This window comes from Ochotona princeps, chromosome 27 (assembly GCF_030435755.1).
Source record: "Ochotona princeps isolate mOchPri1 chromosome 27, mOchPri1.hap1, whole genome shotgun sequence".
NCBI lineage: Eukaryota > Metazoa > Chordata > Mammalia > Lagomorpha > Ochotonidae > Ochotona > Ochotona princeps.
In genome coordinates, this window is record NC_080858.1 from 20,811,023 (window position 1) to 20,830,725 (window position 19,703).

Here is a 19,703-nt window from a genome sequence, read left to right on the forward strand (position 1 = left end):
CCATAAGGTGACACAGACAGACGAAACAGACACAGACAGACAAAACAAAAACAAATGGTTTTGCTCGCCTGACGCTGGGTGAAGGGAAGAGAACTCAAGTGCGAACGTCAAGAGGAAAACTCATGGAAGGTGGCAATAGTCACCCCAAGAGATCAGGATACCGCACCCCAGTTGAACCTGCGCCCTGTGCAAGGCAGCTTTCTGCTCACATCTCTGCATGGAGCGTCTTGGGTTTTGTCACCCTCGAGGTCTGAGCCAGAGAGTGTTGAAGATAAGTGTGACAGCTCAAGTGAGTGTGTGTGAGCTTGCCTCTGTGGATATGTGTGGGTCCCATGATATGTCTATTTGAGGTTGGATGTTCAGCATTGCGTAGTCAAATGAATTTGACCCTCGGACCACATACAAGTGCTTTGGGGATTCATCTTGTAATCCTCCCCCCTACCACACACACACACACACACACACACACACACACACACTCCTCCATTAGAGGTAACCACACTGGCGTTACTACTCTTTTTTCTTTTTTAAAGATTTATTTATTTTTATTGGAAAGTCAGATACACAGAGAGCAGGAGAGACAGAGAGAAAGATCTTTCGTCTGTTGATTCACTCCCCCAGTGGCTGCAATGGCCGGAGCTGAGCCAATCTGAAGCCAGGAGCCCAGAGCCTCTTCCAGGTCTCCCATGTGGGTGCAAGAACCTAGATTAGTCTAGGTTCTTGTCTGGAATTGTAAAAGCCTGTGGCACAGAGATGGGATGAATGGGCCTCCTTGTCTTGTAGGGAAACCTTAGGTGATGCATGGATAGGTCAAACTGTGGAAGGAAGAGCTGAAAGGCCATCCAGGGAGTGCCTACCTAATTAAACCCGTGCAACGGGGGATCATGCTACACAAAGAGACCTAGTGTGCCCCTTCTCTAAAAGGAAAATAGCTCATGATCACTCCATTCTTAGGTACGTATTTGGAATTCCAACCATTCCTGTCAGCACAACCAATTCTGTGGATATGAGTCGATTTTTGTTTTTAGCAGCACGCTATTCTGTTGCCAGGAAACACGTCCCTTGCTTAGTGAGTTCTCTAATGCATCCTGTTGATTCTATGCAATCTGATCCCTTTCCTCGAGCTGGATGAGGTCGATCGTGGGGCTGGATTCCGCCTGAGGTTCTGCCTTTGTCACTGCTGCCCATCCTTTGTGCAGGCATCCACACACCCATGCACACAAATACACACACACACACACGCTCGCTCCCATACACTCACATTCAACTTAGTGGAGCGAGGCATGCATATTTGTGCACACGCATTCATTCACATTTGTAGATCTTTGAGGACTCCTAATTTCAGAATCACAGAAAACTGTTTTGAGTAGATGCAAGCACTCTCTAACCCCTGAAACATCTCCCTGGTGACAACCCAAATGGCTGGCACCTCCCAAGGAAGTGTTAGAATTCTTCAGGAGTTTTAGGCCATACTTGAGTATCTGCATGCGAGCCCAGAACACTCATCTCTGTGTGCTTTGCTGCTTGGTTACATTATACTTCTGAAAACCTCTTTGTGATACACCAGTGTGCCTGCCCTCTTTGGTGAGTATCTCAACCAACTAGTTCACCCATGGGTGACAAGGGCTCATTGTAGCTGGAGATCCAGGCTCATGAAGTTGTAAAGGCCACAGAGTTTGGCAGGAGGTGAATCCGCCATTGTGTTTTGGCCTCAAATGTCACTTTACAGGCCTTGTGGTTTCATGAATCTCAGCTTTGTAGAGTGCTCTATAGAAACGGAGATCAACATAACTGCATGGCAGGGCTGTTGCAAGGGTTAACAACCTCCAAGCGACCCAGAGTACCCTAGAATTGTGCAGGGAGCAGGACATAAGATGGAAGCAAACACAGAGTATCTTTGGAATAGTCCTTTTGAAAACCTGAGTCCTAATACAAAGCTGATGACAGATGGTGGAAAAATATCCACGTGCAGCGTGTTTATTCCTATGAGGAGCTGCTGGAGAAAATGGATATGGAGCCAAAACTGGGGGGGGGGGGGATCTTCTTCACTGTCCCCTGGCTCTGCTGGCCAGTGACAGTGATACAAGAACAAAAGGATTGGGTCAGGAGTCCCAGTCACACAGGACAGCCACTGGAGAGGCAGATCAGATGCCCTGCCCCAGATCTGACAGTTGGCCACCTGCTCCCAGAACCACATGCAGGTCCCTTCCGCACTCAATGGGATGGGTCAGTTAATTCCTGTCAGAGTTTCCTGTTGCTGAGTAGAGAGAAATGAGCAAACAAACAAGCAAAATACAAACACATTTCTTAGAACATGCACAGCTTCTTGTGGCTTTTCAGGCAAAGAACATGAAGATAGCCTTCCAGCACATTGACAAGCATGTCCATTTCAGGTCTTGACTGCCAAGTTACCCAGATCTATTGTTGAAGAAGAAAAGGACTGGCCGAAGGCACGAGTGAGAAACTGCCTGCTCAGCCCCAGATTGTTGAAATCCTGAAGCAGGGATGGGGAGTTTGGGAAAAACTCTTAAGTGGCTCCCAAGTTCAGAGTCCTACCGGATTTCTAAGAATTGCTTTCAATCTGCTTCGTATTTGCCAAGCCACAATGCCCAACCCAAACCTCAAAGAGTCCGCTTGCTTGAAGAGAGCTGAGACCACTTAAATCCCTTCCCTTCCCTTTTTGTTGTTCATAGCACCATCAAAGCAAACCCAAGATGCCTTTAGCTAACAAGGTATGCAACGGACAAATGCTGATGGCAGACAATGGAGCTATTCTACTTTCAAGGCTGGGTTTGTAGTTATTAAGTCACCACAGATTAGTAACTAATGAATGATACACAAGGGGAAAGTATCACGATGCTCTCCACAGCTTTTAGAAATGCTCCATGGCTAGCCCCATGATAGGCTCTCGACAAATAGAGTGAAATGTCTGTTACATGCCAAGCTCTGCCAAGTAGAGAAGAGCCTGCATTCCCAGCTTCTCCAGAGGAAAACCTGAGTCCTGTTGCAGGAAGAGGCACAGGGGCATCAAGGAAAAGCCAGGGACCACTCCAGTCAGGAGCTGCTTGTGTCAGCTGACTGGCAGATGAGCCCAGGCTAGGAGACACACTGTGAACTTTTCTTCTTGTGTGTTCCGTTGCATTCGTGTTAGCTGGAGAAATCTCAGTTGGCTATGTTGTGTCTTCCAGAGTTTTGACGGAAGTGACAAGAGATGTGGTAGGAGAAGAGGTTCTGTTTTGCACTCTTGAATCTTTTAAGTGAATTAATTCATTTGAAAGCAGAGAGAGAGAGAGAGAGAGAGAGAGAGAGAGAGAGAGAGAGAGAGAAAGAGAAAGCCTATCTGCCGATTCACTTTCTAAATGCTCACAAGAGTGAGGTCAAGTACGCTTGAAACCAGAAGCCAGGAACTCAACCCAGGTCTCTTCTAGGAGTGACAGGAACCAGAGTTACTTGAGCCATGTCTGCTGCCTCCAAAGGTGAGCATTCACAGGAACTTCTGACACAGGTAGCCCTGTGGCCACACTGGAGGGTCTCTGCCCAGCCCCATCTTCTCTTTTCCCTCTTAAAACACACAGCATCATTCACAATGCCCTTTTCCTGTCCTACTCAAGTCCCTGGGCCATACATGATCTGAGGATGCTCTGGCCATCTGTCTCTGTCACTGCCAAGCCCAGGATGAGGCTCAGGCTGGGGACCTGCCTGTGTGGCCAGCAGGGGACCACAGGGAGGACCCGTCAGTGTGTGAGCCAGGTCCAGTCCTGGACATCTGAGGCAGTGTGTTGAGTCTTTCCTGCCTCTTCCCCCCTGCAATTCCCAGTGCCTAGTGCACAGGGTAAGGCTGAGCCAGGGCTCTCGCCAGCCTGGAACTTCTCTGCTGGGTACGACTTGGCTGTCCTCTTCTTCTCTCCATGTCCCGGGCTCTGTCTGCCAGGCTCTTACCTCCCTCAAGCTCTTTTGCTCTTTCTCCCAATCTCCTGTCTGATCTCACCCCGGCGAGCTCCCCAGCATCCAGCCTGCCAGAACAGAGCTGGGAGGCAGTGACTAATGCACTTGGAGGTGAGTCATTTGCTAAATATAAAAAGCCACTACATCGCTGGATGCAAAAGATTCTGAGGGACTCCGCGTCCTTCCTCCCAAATCCATCCTTTCGTGGGGGGAGGGGGCAGGGGGAGCTAGAGGAGTTTATTCGTGAATAGAAAGCAAATGTGGATCCAAGGACAGCCGTGGCAGCAGCACCTCCCTGCCCTTCAGCTCCTTGTTGCAGATCTTCGAAGGCAGCGAATATCCCCTGGACACCTCCAGTTGCTGGGGAAGAGGGGCTAGTGAGGAAGACAGTACTCCTAACATCTACAGAGTAATGATAGCGGTGGCATTCACCTTCAGGACACCCCCTCTCCTTATCCAGGAGACCCCGGCATGTCCGCCCTCTTGTGTCCATCAAGACACATCTGTAAGTTCTTATTTGTACAGACATAGGCAGTGGGTTCAACTGCAGCAATGCCTGTAACAGTTGTGTCTGGGCTAGGGTGTCGCCAGATCTCTGGAACTCAAGCCAGGTCCCTCAGGACGGTGGCAGGGGCTCAGGTGCTTGGGCTAGCTCCAAAACCTCCCAGAGTGCATGTTATCAGGAAGTTGGGACTACAAGTAGTCAGGACGCTCTGATTTGGGATGTGTGACATCTTTTTGTAAAAACAACAACAACAACAACAAAACGTTTATTTGAAAAAGAAACGCTTCTATCTGCTGGTTTACACCCCAAACAGCCGAAATACTCATGGCTGTACCAGGTGGAAGCCAGGGCTGGAACTCGATCCGGGTCTTCCACTCGGGCGGCGGGGGCCCCAAGCATGTGGGACATTCTCTGATGCCTTCCCAGGCCACTAGCAGGAAGCTGGATCGGAAGTGTACGGCTGTGCTGGGACATGAGCCAGACACTCTTGACATGAGATGCAGGCATTCCAAATAAAGGCTTAATCCTCTTAGGTGTGGCATTTGTGCCACAATACCTGCCCCAGAGGACATCTGGCATATTAACCGCTAGACCAAATGCCTCATGCCCAGAGGGGCCTTTTGAATACACTCTTCAGAGAGCAGGCAATGTGTAACATGTGCTGGAATTCAAGGATTCCCATGCTAGGGATGTTGTTTGGGGGCAGGTTCTCTCTCCAGTGTCACTCTAGCCCGTTCGCTGGAATCCTTTATTCTGTAACTCTGTGAATAAACCTTCAAACATTTTACGTGTTCGTACAGTGACTAGACCCCGGCATACGTACGTGTGCAACACTGCTGGCACACCAAGTGTGCTCTCTGCCTTCCACGGTGAGCTCCATCGCCACCGCATGGAGCAGAGGGAAAGCGTGTTTTCCGTGTTTTGGAGACTGTGAAATGACAAGAAATGGCACATGGTCTCACTTAAAATGATAATTTGACTGCACTGCCCCATTTTTCATGATTTTCTTTTTTTAAATCATGTATTTGCTGGTTTGTGAAAGAGAGTGAGCAAGTCCTTCCATCTGCTGATTCACTCCCCAGATGCCCACTGTGGCCTAGAACAGACACCCTACCTGGAGTCTTAACGAGAGGCTCAAGTGCCTGCCCCAGTCTGGAATCCTGCTCAGACTTTGGATAAGGCAGAGGGAAGATTTCGTCATCAGACATTGTCAGGTGCGAGTGGCAGCAGAGACACAGGGAGAGGCGTGTGAATTACGTATCTGAACTCCACAGGATGACAGAGAAGGTCTGGTCTCCCTTTGCTCATCAAGTGACTGTGTGCCCTCAGACCTGGCACTTGTCCTCTCTGAGACTGTTTTGGAAAAGCCTGAACTAGCCCCACTCATTCTACAATTACGTACTTAACACCATGGAGGCAGTGAGGAAAGGAGCGAGTCCTTGGGTGGCGCTTAGCAGGAGTGACTGACCCAAGACATCCCTACAGATGGGAATCACTCAGGGTTTACAACCGCTCACTTGCTGCCTGGTCTTCCTTCCCTCGGTCTCATTCCCACTGTGTTATGGTTCTGCCTAGCTTCACACGGCCACTGTGGCTGCTGGGGAGGCCAGGGTCCTTTGAGAACAGGCCGTGGGCCAACGAATGTCTTCAGAATGAGCAGAGCTGTCATACCTAAGGGCTTCCTCATGGAATAGATGAGGCTTTCAGGAGAAATTACTTGCACACTACCCAAAAAACCTGGTGACCCAGTCCTAGGGGACCATGACTCCTATCCATGCGTAAAGCCGGCTCTGACTCTGGAGGCTGGTAGGGCAGAGCTGTGATCAGAACATCTTGAGAGCTTAGAGTTTGCTTGAACCAAGGAACATCAGCTTGTGAATATGCTTCCTGCACTTGCAGTAGGATGTGTTGGTCTGAGTCCAGTTGAGAGCAGACATCATTGATAGAGAGATGGAGGCAGGCAGCAGGTATGTGTGTGAGTCTGTGTGTGTGGTGATGGTGGAAGGACAGACACCTGCCATCCAGCTGGTCTGGAGAACAGGTCTGCTGCCTTCTGGCAGTGTCCAGGCGAGCCTCTACAAGAGGTGGGCAGCAAAGGGACGTGAAAGCTCCCATCACCTCCGTGTTGCAGGAACACCTGGCCACTGAGCCGAGTGGCCCCCGTGCCCTGTCACCCACTCTGTGGTGCATTTCCCAGATCTCAGTCTGGGGGCAGGCGGGTGGCGCTGAGAAGTGGAGGGCCATGCTTTTCATGCAACTCTCGTACCCAGGGACACCACACAAGTTCAGGGTCCTCTGTCTGTTACTTCTCGGTTCTGAGTCATGGGCTCCTGGCATGTCGTGCCTCTGTCGAACATCCGAGTCCTCTCAGAGATGACATGAGGAAGCAAAGTGTCTCAGCTCAGGCTGATTTGGGGGCTTGACCTTCTCATTGGGCAGAGCTGCCCAGGCCCGTGGACTCACTCCACAGCAGCCGCTTCTCGGAGCTGCCCAGAAGCTGCTGGGGCTGAGTCATGTCTGTTTCTGATGCTTTGAGTTGAGATGCTCTGGGGAAGGTGGTAGGGTGGAGAAACGTTGATATCCAATCTTGGAATAAAGGTTGGAGTCCTAGCTGCTCCTGATCCAGCTCTCTGCTCATGCACCCGGGAAAGCAGCAGAAGATGGCTCAAGTGCTTGGGTCCCTGAGGAGGTAGCATTGCTGGCTGCCTCCTCCTTTACAGACGGAAGTAACAGAGAAGGCCCTGGACCTGCATGGTGAGCCAGAGAATTGGAAATGCATGCAAGGCTCAGCCTTCTACTCCTCAGCCTGATGGAAAGGGATCTTTTAGCTCCCAGACAGCCCTTGAGTCAGAGGGCCTGTGTAGGGTCAGGGCTGGCCAGAACTTCACCTGTCCTGGGGGTGGGATTCCCACAACTCTTGAGTGGGGGCCTGGGTTGTTCTTTTGGATGCCTGGTCTAAGAGGGACAAAGGAGACGAGGAGGGCAGTGCCGGTCTACCCTGGGACTCCTGACCCTGTCCACAGTGCCAGGGTCTGTTCATCTCCAAAGCCCTGGGCCCTCCATGATTGGCATGATGGGGGCCCATGGCAGCCACTGAGCCCTGGAGTCCTGTGCTGGTACCCCGGCTGCGTCACTGTGGGCAGGACACCTTCAGTGACACCCGTCTTGAAGAGGGGTCTGGAGGATCAGGGGAGATGAGGCCTGCATACAGCACCCCAGGCAGCCTGACCACCCCCCAACCCCCAGTCCCTGGAGCCTGCATCCCAGAACTCTCCTGTGTCCAGGCCTCAGCTGGGTTCTGCTCCCAAATGCTTTCCTGTTAGGAAAAGCACTGCCCAGCTGAGGAAGGGGAGTCCACTTCAGCTTCACCCCTCGCACCCAGGGAGTTGTGGGGCTTGCAGGGGGCACCGCATCTGTAGTTGGTATCTCCCTGTCACCTCTGTGCTGGAGAGCCGCTTAGTATTCTGTTCAGCTGGGAAGCCCAAGGTGCCTTTGGTGCTCATTTGGAGGCTGAATTGAATCCTCAGGACGCAGCCGCCCTCTTGTGGTCAGAGAGGGAAAGGCACTGCTCGTCCTGGGCCACTTGGGATGGTCACACCAGACTGACTTGCAGCCCCGGTATGTATTGGTCACCGGGAGATCCCAAAGCACCACGTAGCACAGACCCAAGCTGTGCCCACACGGAGCAGTCACCACTTGGGCACACTCCAGGCCGTAGGTTCCTTCATTGGTTCACTCAACAAATATTTGTGGAGCCCCCTGGACTGAGGATTCGGGGGTTTGATAAAGTGCCTGAGTGGATACAAGCAAGTGAAGCGATGGAGAAGATGTTGCATGGCAGTGGAAAACACACAGGAGCCGGGGAGACCCCCAGATGGAAACGAGAGATGGGCTGCAACGCATAACTTTAGGAAACTTTGTGACCTCCTGTCAACAATGAGTGGATGTTCCAGACGGAAAGCCAACCAGGAGGACTGGAGGCCCATATTCTAGACCCAGTGACCCTAACAGACACCGAGAACACACCACCCAGCGGACGAAGAATGCACAAGTCTGCTAAACACACATGGAACATTGTCTAGGACAGATCACACATCTTAACACATTTAAGAAGCTTTAAATCATAGCAAATATCTTTTCCTTTTTCTTTTTGAACATTTTTTATTTGAAAGGCAGAATTGCAGAGAGAAATCTTCCATCTGCTGCTTCACTGCCTGAGTGTCCACCATGGCCAGAGCTGGACGGATTTAAAATCAGGAGCCTCCTCTGGGCCTCTCACATGGGCACCGGAACCCATGGACTTGGGCTGTCCTCTGCTGCTTTGTGCTTTCCGGAAGCAAAGAGCAAGATTGGAAGTGGAACGGCCAGGGCCAGTACCCATGTGGCATGCCAGTGCCGCAGGTGGAGGCTTAGCCTACTATGCCACGGTGATGGCCCTGCAAGTATCTTTTTCAACCACATTACATGAAGCTAGAAATCAGTTATAGGAGGAGGAAAATTGGGAAGATTCAGGAATATGGGGAATTGAAACAATACACTTTTGGGCAAACAGTGGGTCAAAGAAGAAGTCAAAAGGGAAATTGAAAACATTTGACAGATGGACATGGACACACACCATTCCAAGCTTGTCAGATGTGCTAAAACAGTTTCAAGAGGGAAGTCTTAACTGCAGACGTGAAGGAGACGACGAAGGTAAGAGATACTTGCTATGATTTAAAAATCAGAGGGCTTGGTGTGGTGTTCTAGCAGCTAATGTCCTCACCTTGAATGCGCCAGGATCCCATATGGGCACAGGTTCTAGTCCCAGTGGCCCCACTTCCTATCCAGCTCCCTGCCTGTGACCTGGGGAAGCAGTCGAGGATGTTGCAAAGCTTTGGGACCCTGCACCTGAGTAGGAGACCCAGAAGAAACTCCTTGCTCCAGGCTTCGGATCGGCTCAGCTCCGGCCATTGCAATTACTTGGGGAGTGAATCATCGGACAGAAGATCTTCCTCTCTGTCTCTCCTCCTCTCTGTATATCTGACTGTTTAAAAAAAACCCAGAGAACAGCTGAGTGAAATGGAAACTAGTAAAAGAACTGAAAAGAGCATTGAAACAAACACCTGTTTTTTTTTTTTTTAAGAAAGAATAGACAGAAAAGCAAAACCTTTTAACTAGACTAAGGAAATGAGAGAAGACCCAACAAAATAAAATTCTGAAACACAGAAATACAAAAAGAATCACATGAAGGAGAGGATTAATATTGTTTTTTTAAGGTCTTATCAAAAAAATCTCTATTAAAATTGTTATGGTGTATTTTCCAGAAGTTTAAAAAGAAATTTAAGATTCATGTTGAATCTTGAGGTATTTTCAAATTACCAAAGTAGTTCTGAACAAGAACAGAAATGCGAGTATCATAGTATCTGATGTAAAAGTGGCCTGCAAAGTTATAGAAATCAACCAGTGTGGCACCATTATCCAAACAGACACTAGAGAGACCCTAGCAGTAGATTCTACCATTTGTGGTCACTTGCTCTTTTACAAAGATGCCAAGATCACGAAATAGAGAAATGACAGTCTTGCCAATAACTGTTGTTGGAAAAATTGAGCATCCACATGAAAGAAAATGAAGTAGATTGCATATCTTATCCTACCTAAAAATAGATTAAAGATGTTAGGGTAAGACATTTTTCTACCAAAAAGAAAAACGGGAAAAAAACAACTCCTTGACCTTGATTTTGGCAATCATTTTTAGGACATGCCCCTCCTCCCAGAACACAGGCAGCCAAAAATAGTCAGTGAACGGGCTTGGTCCACCTGCGTGTCCCACCAGGTGAATAAGTAAGAGGGAGTATGTGGGATGTATACGTCCACATGTGTAGTGTACAGATACACACACGGGCAGTCCTCGACATGCTCACGAGAATGCTTATGACGAACGATGATGCATGGATTTCCAAAAAAATTACATACAAAATAAATCCATCTTTTAAATTTTTTCAAAGAATTTTATTGACTTGAAAGAGTGACTGAGAGGTACAAGGAGAGAGGGGAAGAGGGATAGAGAGAGGAGAGAGGGAATTTTCTACCCATTGGTTCATTCTGCAGATGGCTGAAAAGCCGTGTTGGGGTGAAGCTGCAGCCAGGAGCCACAGGGGTCTCCCGCACGGGAGCAGGGAATTCCACGGGTATGTTAGCTGGGGCTGGATCGGAAGCAGGGCACGGAGGAGGGATGTATTTTGCAAGCAGGGCCTTCATGTGCTGCACCACAACATTGTCCCGTCACTGAATGTGTACGTAGGGTTTATCTGTGTTGCAACATAAGGCAATGTTGCATTTCTTTTTATGGCTGAATGGTATCTCATTGCATGGCTTAACCACACTTTATCTGCCCCTTCATCTGTTGGGGCACTCGGGGAGGTTTGTGTTACTAGCTTGAGCTGTATGGGAAATCCAGAACAGCAGGGAAATGCTTTTCCATTTCCCACTAGGAGGCTCATGTGACCAATCGGAGCAAGATTCCTGTGAGGATTGTCTGTGGGTGCTGCGGGGTGCAGGTGAGGTCATACCAGACAAGTCTAGGGTGTGTTAAGGGATCTTGATTAACCAAGCTTGGTGATAACAGGGCCCACTAGAAATGAGCTAATCACAAGCCCACATGGCAATCCAGTCTGAATCGAACCCCCGAGAGGAACAAATGCTCATTACCCTGAAGTCCATCTGTTAAACTGAAGACCTATGTTCCAGCTTCCCCAGCAATATAAATTAACCTAAGAAATACACAGAGATATCCTAAGAACAATCTGGACACACTTATCAAAGCTGCAGGCTTTCACTTTTCCCAGGCTTCTCTGCCCACATTTGATTATTGCCAGGCCTCACCTCTCCTGGAACTCCGGAAAGTACACAAAGCAGAAAAACAAAGCATCTTAGCATTGCTGTCTCTACTGTCTCACCACGCAGTGAACAGAGGGTGAGGACCACAGACACACAGGGGCCGTGCTCAGGGGCTGTCTGTCTGCAGACGCTGTCCACGGGCAGCCAGACAGCTAGCCGGTACTGCAGAGGACAAGAGTCGGAGTGCTAGGGTGACGGAAGCATGCGACCAAGAGTGCGAGCTCCTCCCTAAAAGGGGCCCTTATGGGGGCTTGTGAGGGGCGTGGTCACACAACTATGCAGTACTGCCCCCTCTCAGGTTCTAGGTCATGTTAGGTGAGTACCACAGGTGGGCAGAAAGGACTATATGGGTGGTGAAGGCATTGCTTCCAAGCTGGTGACCCTAAGCTAGCTGCCTACCCCACAACATGGGGAGGCAGAAAATGGAGTTTGGGTATAGATTCTATTAAACAGGAAGGGGAAGTCAAGTTAGGATCCCTAGGGAATTTTTCCAAGAAGCAAACTTGATCCATTCTCATTTGCTTTTCTTCCTTCTTACTCTCTTCCTTCTCTCTCTCTCTCATCTCCAGCTCTGACTGTAAACCCGTAAAGCCACAGGTTTTAAAGAGCAGCTCATCCCAGGGTTTAGAGCCCAGTGGTGGCTTCTACTCGGTTTCATATTTCTCCTGGCAGCCGACCACACTCCTTCCTGGAACGAGCCTGGCTGATAATTGCCTCCTGCCCCGTTGTTAATGAAATGAATGATTGAGTTATATTTGTTAGGAGTCACCCACATAGCACAAAGACCCATTATTGCATCCACGTTGCTGGCAGCCATGCTGGGCTGAGGCACCTGTGAGCCATTCTTAAAATTAGCTTGCATCTCAGCACGATCGGTCAGGGGAAAGCAGCCAGCCATTGCCACCAGGGGACTCTCTGTCCCTTGCATGGTCTCACGGTGCCCCAAAAGCCTGCAGCATCTAGGGGTAAAACAAGAAATGAGGTCAGGGCTGAGCTCCCTGTTGGCTATCTTGAGCCATAAATCCTGGGACTATGTCCTCCAAGCATGCAGTGGCGTGCTCTGACTGGTGGTAACATGTGTCATGTCTGCTTACTTGGGCCCAGGGAGAAGCCCGGCTGATTGGCAGGGGCTTTGTCCCTAATCCCCTTGCCCTAACACATCACTGAGTAGCTTCATCTCCTTCTCCAGCTACACAGCCAAAGAACACTTCTTTCCTGACCTTTAATGTCACTTGCTTACTGCTCCCCTGCTCCAACCCTCCTAGTACTAGTACTAGTGGCTGACTAGTACTGCTCTCACATCTCCTGCTGGTCCAGTCTTTCCTTCTTGCTCATTCGTTTTGCTTCCCTAGGTGAATTAGCAGGGATTTGATCAGAAGTGGAGCAGCCAGGACTTCAACTGGCACCCACGTTGGGTGCTGCATTACAGGTTGCAGCTTAGCCTGCAAGGCCATGGTACTGTTCCTTCTGTTGCTCATTTTTGCTGCTCCAGGAGCAAGCAAAGTGGACAGCAGTGGGTATGGTTGGATCAAGGTGATTGGAGAAGAGATGTAAATCTAGAAGGCTGTTGGGAGAACATTGTGTTCAACACATACGATTGTGCATACACACTAGCACATACACATGGTCGCTTCTGTAAGAGTCTGCTCATGCTGAGAAACAGTCATCTTGGGTTGTGATAGAAAAGCGTGCTGCAGCCTTGGGGATGGGGGCTGAGGCCTGCCTCCAGGGCCCTGTAAGTAGAGCAAGCTAGCTAGTGAAACCTGTGAGCCTTGTGCAGCCGCCAGAGGGGATCCATGGGGACACCGTGTCCTCATTGCATTGCAGTGTTGGTATGTAGACACTCCAAAGGGTGCTCCCTCACTCCAAAGGGTGCTTCCCATGGAGGGGACCACAGGGTCCAGCAGGTTGCATGTTGGTCTGTGAGTGAGTCACAGCCCCATTCTTTTGAGCCCATCTGCTTCCTGGGGCTCTAGTCCCAGAGAAGGAAATGCCCAAGGGGTCTCCCATAACAACAGTGAGGTGCTGACACATGTAGGAGGTTCATGTGACAGACAGAAGACAAGATCAGACAGCTGAGCAACAGCCAAAGCCTTTCCTGGCTTCTGTGTGTTCCCGTCACATCACCTGGAGGGTTGTTCTGACGGCCACACACATCCCTCCACACCCCCTAGTCTGTTAACCACAGTGCATGATCCCTTCCTCTTTAGCCCAACTGCACAATACACAGTCCTCATCGGAGGTGGGTGCAGAGGAGAGGAGTGAGAGGCTGTATGCCCATGCCCCCAAGAGGGGGGCCTGGAGACGGGCCCTGCGGGAATGGCAGACAGCACATGGATCCAGCACAGGGGAGTCTCTGGTGACAGCCAGGGCAGCTTTGGAGCCCCTACAGAATTATCTGGACTTGAACGTGAAGGAGATAGCAGAGACTTCAATGTCAGGGGTGGGACACAGGGACCTGCCTCTTGATTGAAGTTCTGGTGAGATTGCTGCAAGTAATATCAAGGTCGGGGCAGAGGGAGGGTCTGCAACAGTGCTGACATATGAAAAGGCACACACAAATGGGCGGGTCCTTCAATGCTCTTGGTCCCCTTCCTCAACCCGCTCCCAGGGTATGGGTGGTGTCTGGTTTACAGAAACAAGAAGGCTTCCGAGAATCTCCCAGGCTATGGTGCATTCTCTAATCAGAAAGGGGACTGCCCTACTGGGTCCTGGACAGCTGGGTACTGGGAACTGCCCTCAGAGTCACTGCAGCAGCCTGCTAGACCGTATTCCTGAACTGGGTTATTGTTCTCACATCTTACAAAGGGGTGGAGGGGGCAGTCCTGAGACAGGTTCTTTGGACATAGCTGTGTTGATCGCTACTCACATAGCACAGGTTGGTGAGGGTAGAGTGGAGGGAAGGAGTTTGTTTGGGTCTTGGATTTCTAAGACTCCATTGGGCTACTGGTGAATGGAAAGACAGAGGGGCGGGGGGTGCAGCAAGTGTGAAAGACAGAATGATTAATCCTTAGCTACGATGGAGAGAGGGACCTGGAGTGGAGGACAATTTTGATTTCAACTGCTGGGCAAGAAGCCCTGCACACACTGGCTTGTCAGATACCAGACCCAAGAAGGGGGCCTGGAGCTGTGGGTAGAGAGGAGGAAAAAGGGGTAGTCTGCCTTCCCAACTCATTTCTGACCACCCCTGAGTCTATCCCTTCCAATCCCATAGTTGCTGTCCCCACCCCCAGCGCCTTCTATTCCCTTCCGCCTGTTAGGTGGGACAATGGCAGGGAGCCCAGCTGGGTGAAAATGCCAGGGTCTGTTCTTGGTCCTCAGTAAGCAGGGTCGCACATGTGTGTGCATGTGTGAGTGTGTGAGTAGGTGTGAATGTGTGCACAGGATTGGAGCTTGTGCTCACAGCCAGGGCAGAGCACAAGGCAAGGAGTAGAGACTTCCCAGGACGGGACGGGACAGGAGGCCAACCTGAGTCCCACCCCGCACCCTGGAGCCCAGAGGACCCCGAGCCTGGATCTGCCACCGGCCTACAGCCCCTGACCAGAGGAGCCGAGGAGAAGCAAGGAGTAAGTCAAGTTCTGTGGGGCAGTGGGTAACTTGGGAAAGCCAGGAAGGTGAAGAGCAGGCAATGGAGACTTCCCTGCCTCTCTGCTTCTCCCACGGGCATATACTAGACACAGACCACTGCCAGGGCCTGGGGAACCCCAAGGAGAGCAATAAGTATGTGAGGGTTGGAGCAAAGTCATGGACACTAGAACCTCCCCAGAGGTGCTTTGGCAAGTGGCTGACTGGAAGGGTGGGGAAACCCTTTGGGCAGTGGGCATGTGGGGGATAGATGACCAGCTAGACCCTTGGCTGACCTTGCTGTGAACAGGGTGGGGAGGGAGGCAGCAGCGGGGATGGTGGTTTGCACAAGACATGAATCCTGTTTCTCCTTGCAGGTGCACTGAGTCGTCGGCTTTTCCTAGAAAAGCACTGGAGCAGATACAACCAGGCCTGATAAGAGGGAGGTAAGAGATGGTATCAACCACAGGTACTGTCACCTGCTCACTCCATCCCACCTTAATACCAGGACACAAGGGATGGGGACAGGCAGACTTTGGCAGGGATTGTGGGGAGAGTTCGGGGCAACCAGGCATGGGAAGCAATTTGGCTGTCACCTCTCCCCCTTTGCTTCTGTAGAGCTCAGACCTGTGCCTGGTTCCTGGCCAGTCTGCTGCTCCTTGCTGACCTGATCGCTGTCTTCTCCCTTCTCTTGGTGGCGGGCATCATGTCCCTACGAGACCCTCCAGGGCTGGCAGACCCATGTCTACCCCCTGGTCTGGTGCTCTACGAGAAAGCTGGTAAGGGGTCCTCAGAGAGCTCCAGAATCTCCTCCTTTTTGGGTGGGGGTACCCCAGGGACCAATGAAAGTGTGATTGTGCTTTGCAGAACGATGAAAAACTTTGGTGGGCAAGTTTGACAAGTCTATGTAGAGGCTGGGATTCTGCTTCATTCCCGTTTGCCCACTTTCTGCTGCCAACTTCTGTTTTTTGTTTCCTTACAGCAAGAGTCAAGGTTGGTGCAGGTGCAGGTGCAAGTGCATTAGCCCTCCCACCTAAACCTTCCCTCTTCCCCTGCCTCCCGGTACCCACATTCTGTCTCCTGTCTCTATCCAGGCTCTGTGAATGTCAACCCAGGTTTCCAGTCTCCTAAACCTGTTATTCCTCTCAGACACCTTGCAAGCTGTCACTCAGCAGGTGTACAGAGATTGGTAGAAGCACTGCGGGTACACCTGTCCTTGAGGAGATCACGAGCTAGGAGGAGCAGGTGTTTGCCCATATATGTGGGAGCAGGTGTTTCCACTGAGCATAACAGGGCCACCAGATGGATGTACCAAGGATGGAAGGAGGGACAGCAGGAGCCAGGGCAAGGAGAAGCTCTTCAGGGAAGGTGGTGATCGTTGTTGTTGGCCTCTTACAACCTTGGCTATCATCATGGCACTGCTCCAGGTACTTTGTGCTTAAGGCACAAAGGTGCATAAGTGTATAAGCAGGTGACAATGGGCAGAGCAGAATTCAAACCCATGGGCTTGGCACGGTGGCTCAATAGCTAAATCCTCACCTTGCAAGTGCCAGGATCCCATATGGGTACCGGTTCGTGTTCCAGCTGCACCACTTCCCATCCAGCTCCCTGCCTGTGGCCTGGGAAAACAGTAGAGGATGGCCCAAAGCCTTGGGACCCATGTGGGAGAAGCGGAAGAAGTTCCTGCATCCTGGCTTTGAATCAGCTCACCTACAGCCATTGCGACCACATGGGGATTGAGCCCGTGGATGGAAGATCATTTTCTCTGTCTCTCCTTCTCTCTATAAATCTGATCTTCCTTTCCAATAAAAATAAACAAGTCTTGAAAAATGAAAGAATTCAAACCCAGGCAGTCTGACTTGGGAGCTGGCATTGTGCCCTCTACTTTTCAGGACCTGGCAGGAAAGAGCCCAGAGCTGCAGGTGGAAGAAACGTCGTGACAGCCACACCTCCTTCTTCCTTCCCTCTCATCCTTTATCATTGCTCATCCTCACGTATCCTCCACACCAGGAACTGATAATGCACCTGCAACATTCAATGGGTCTGGGAGCCTCCTGAATGTCCCACCTCTTGTCCTACCTTCTCCAGCCTCAGCTCCATCCCCTGACTCTCAGTTGCCCTGTTCACCTCCTCATCCGACACCCAGAGTCCATATATCCCTGCTTGGCCAGCTTTCCAGGCCTTGGCCTGTAACTCTTCCCGCCAGAACAGTCTTCTCAGGCCCCACGAGCCATTCTCGCACATCCTATAGATTCAGGTCAGTTGCCAGCTTGTGGGGAGCCTTCCTGCTTACCCCATGCCCAGGTTCCTGCTTTCTTTCATTAGATTTACCAGCTCTTTGTGCAGAACTCCACTCCCAGGGGTGGGCTGGAGTTGGAGCCACCAGCTGTGAGTGTCTCTCCCTCCAACTCCATGTTCAGTAATTTCATGTAGCTGGAAGTTGATCCTGAGTGGAGTCCTGACACCAGAGGCATTTGCAGGGGCCAAGTGCTTAGCCTTCCTAGAAAGATGCTGATCAGGAATTCCGTAACAAAGTGCCTGCAGTCCACACACATGGATCCTGAATCCAGTTTCCTGCTGTTGTGAACCCTGGAAGTCTACAGTGATGCTTCAAGTGATTGGGTCCAGACCACACCCGTGGAATTCCCAGTCCCTAATTTTGGTCTAGCCCAGTGCTGGCTGTTGTGGGCTTTGGGGTGAACTAGCAGATGAAAAGATTCTTGTTTTTCCTTTCTTTTCTTTTCTTTTCTTTTCTTTTCTTTTCTTTTCTTTTCTTTTCTTTTCTTTTCTTTTCTTTTCTTTCTTTCTTTCTTTCTTTCTTTCTTTCTTTCTTTTTTAAAGATTTTTTTTTATTGCAAAGGCAGATCAGATTTATGGAGAGAAGGAGAGACAGAGAGAAAGACCCTCTGTCCTCTGGTTCACTCCCCAAGTGGCCTCATTGGCTGGAGCTGAGTCAACCCAAAGCCAGTATCTAGGAGCTTCTCCTGGGTCTCCCACGTGGGTCAGGGTCCCAAGGCTTTGGGCCGTCCTCTGCTGCTTTCCCAGGCCACAGGCAGGGAGCTGGATGGGAAGTGGAGCAGCTGAGACACGAACCGGCACCCATATCGGAATCTCAGCACATGCAAGGTGAAGATTTATCCAGTGAGCCATCACACTGGGCCCAAGATAACAAAATAAAGTAATAATAAAATAAACCCCACAAAGCAACAACAAGAATAACAAACCTCACACCAAAATCCTGGCTGAGGTCTGCCATGTCACTAGGTCTTGTATTTTGTACTCCAAGTGCAGTCCCAGTGGGAAGCTTGTTCTAAATGCAGAGTCTCACGTTGTACCCCCGCTGATTAAGTAGCTGCTTTTCAACAAGCCAAGTCCCGAATGTATTCATTAGATTGCAAGGCTTTGGGCTGGGCCATATCCGGAGAACCCTTGTAAGAGCGCTCTAATAGATTCTCCCCTTCTTTCCTGTGCAAGCAGGCTATCTGCCTGCAACCAGGTTGGCACTGTGAGAGTAGAGGGCTCCCCCACAGGACCCCAAAAGTGCTGGATCCAGCCCTACCTGGGTGAGCGCCAAATGCTTAGTCTGACTGAACTTCCTTTTGCCAACCAACAGATGGTGCATGTGTGCTGATGTGTCTCCAAGGCAGATGAATCCCTTGGTGTGGCCAGATCACCACCCATTGGCTCCTGCGCTGGTCTCCACTGTCCCCATGAGACTAGTTCTCTCCAGGGTCCTTGGGAGCATATTCTCTGGGTTTTCCCAGGCGACCTCATCTGAGATTGGTGTCAGCGTGCAGCCTTAGTCTTGTGGCTAACTAAGGAAGGCTTAAGTCTAAGCAGCAGTCTTCCACAGACCCATGTCCTTCATGTATGCACCTGTGTAGGGTATGCTTGTACTCCCACAAGCAGTAGGTCTTCAGCTAAATTAAAATAGAAAGTGGGAAAAATTAAGAACCTGAGATTATCTGGCAAGAGCAAGCAGACAACAAAAGCCATTTCTTATGTATCAACAAGGAGAATTAACCCTATTTGGAAATACCCAAGCTTTGCCAGATTGAGTAGGAGTGAAGTCATAGTGCTGGGGATATTTCCAGGAAGCAGAAGGGACCTCTTTCCTGTCCTATGGGTCTTATGCTAAAGTGGAATCTGAACAGGGAACCTTGAAGAATTTGTCTCCAGTTTAGGTGTTCTGACAGTGGAGTCCTCTGTCCAGGGCCCTGAGAGGTGAGATGGTATATCAGAAAGAGCCCGGCTTCAGGAGTTAGGTGGTTTTTCAAGCCCCATTGTAGCCACTTACTCGTAGTGTGCCTTTGGGCGACGGATTTATCTTTTAGTGCCCCAGTTTCTCATCTATCAAACGGAGCTCGTGGAAATCCCAACTGTAGGATGAAGTGGCGCTTACGTGGTTTCTTACACGTGGGAAGCCTCTGGCTCATGGTAGATTCTCAACAGGTGTTTGCTGCTCGTTCCCTGTAGTTTTTGGTGCCTGCTTCAGCAAAAGAGGCAGAAACACTGTGTCTTTCTGGGAGAGGCGCCAGGAGAAGAATCTGGAGAAAGAGGGTCTTTGGAGTGGATGCTATGCCTTCTTCCCCTTCAGATCTGCTTCAAACAGTGAGGAAAGTCAGAACAACTTGCCACGCTCTGTGTTGGCCACCAAGGTACTGTGTTCACCAACTGGGAGATGGAGTTGGACAGGTGCCAGGGAGCAAGCTATATGATGCACCTGTTCACAGCCCTGCCCCAGGCTCTGGTGAAAAAGATTGGGAAATGCATATCCTGTCACACCGTGGCTTAACTCAAAGGTTCCTCCTCT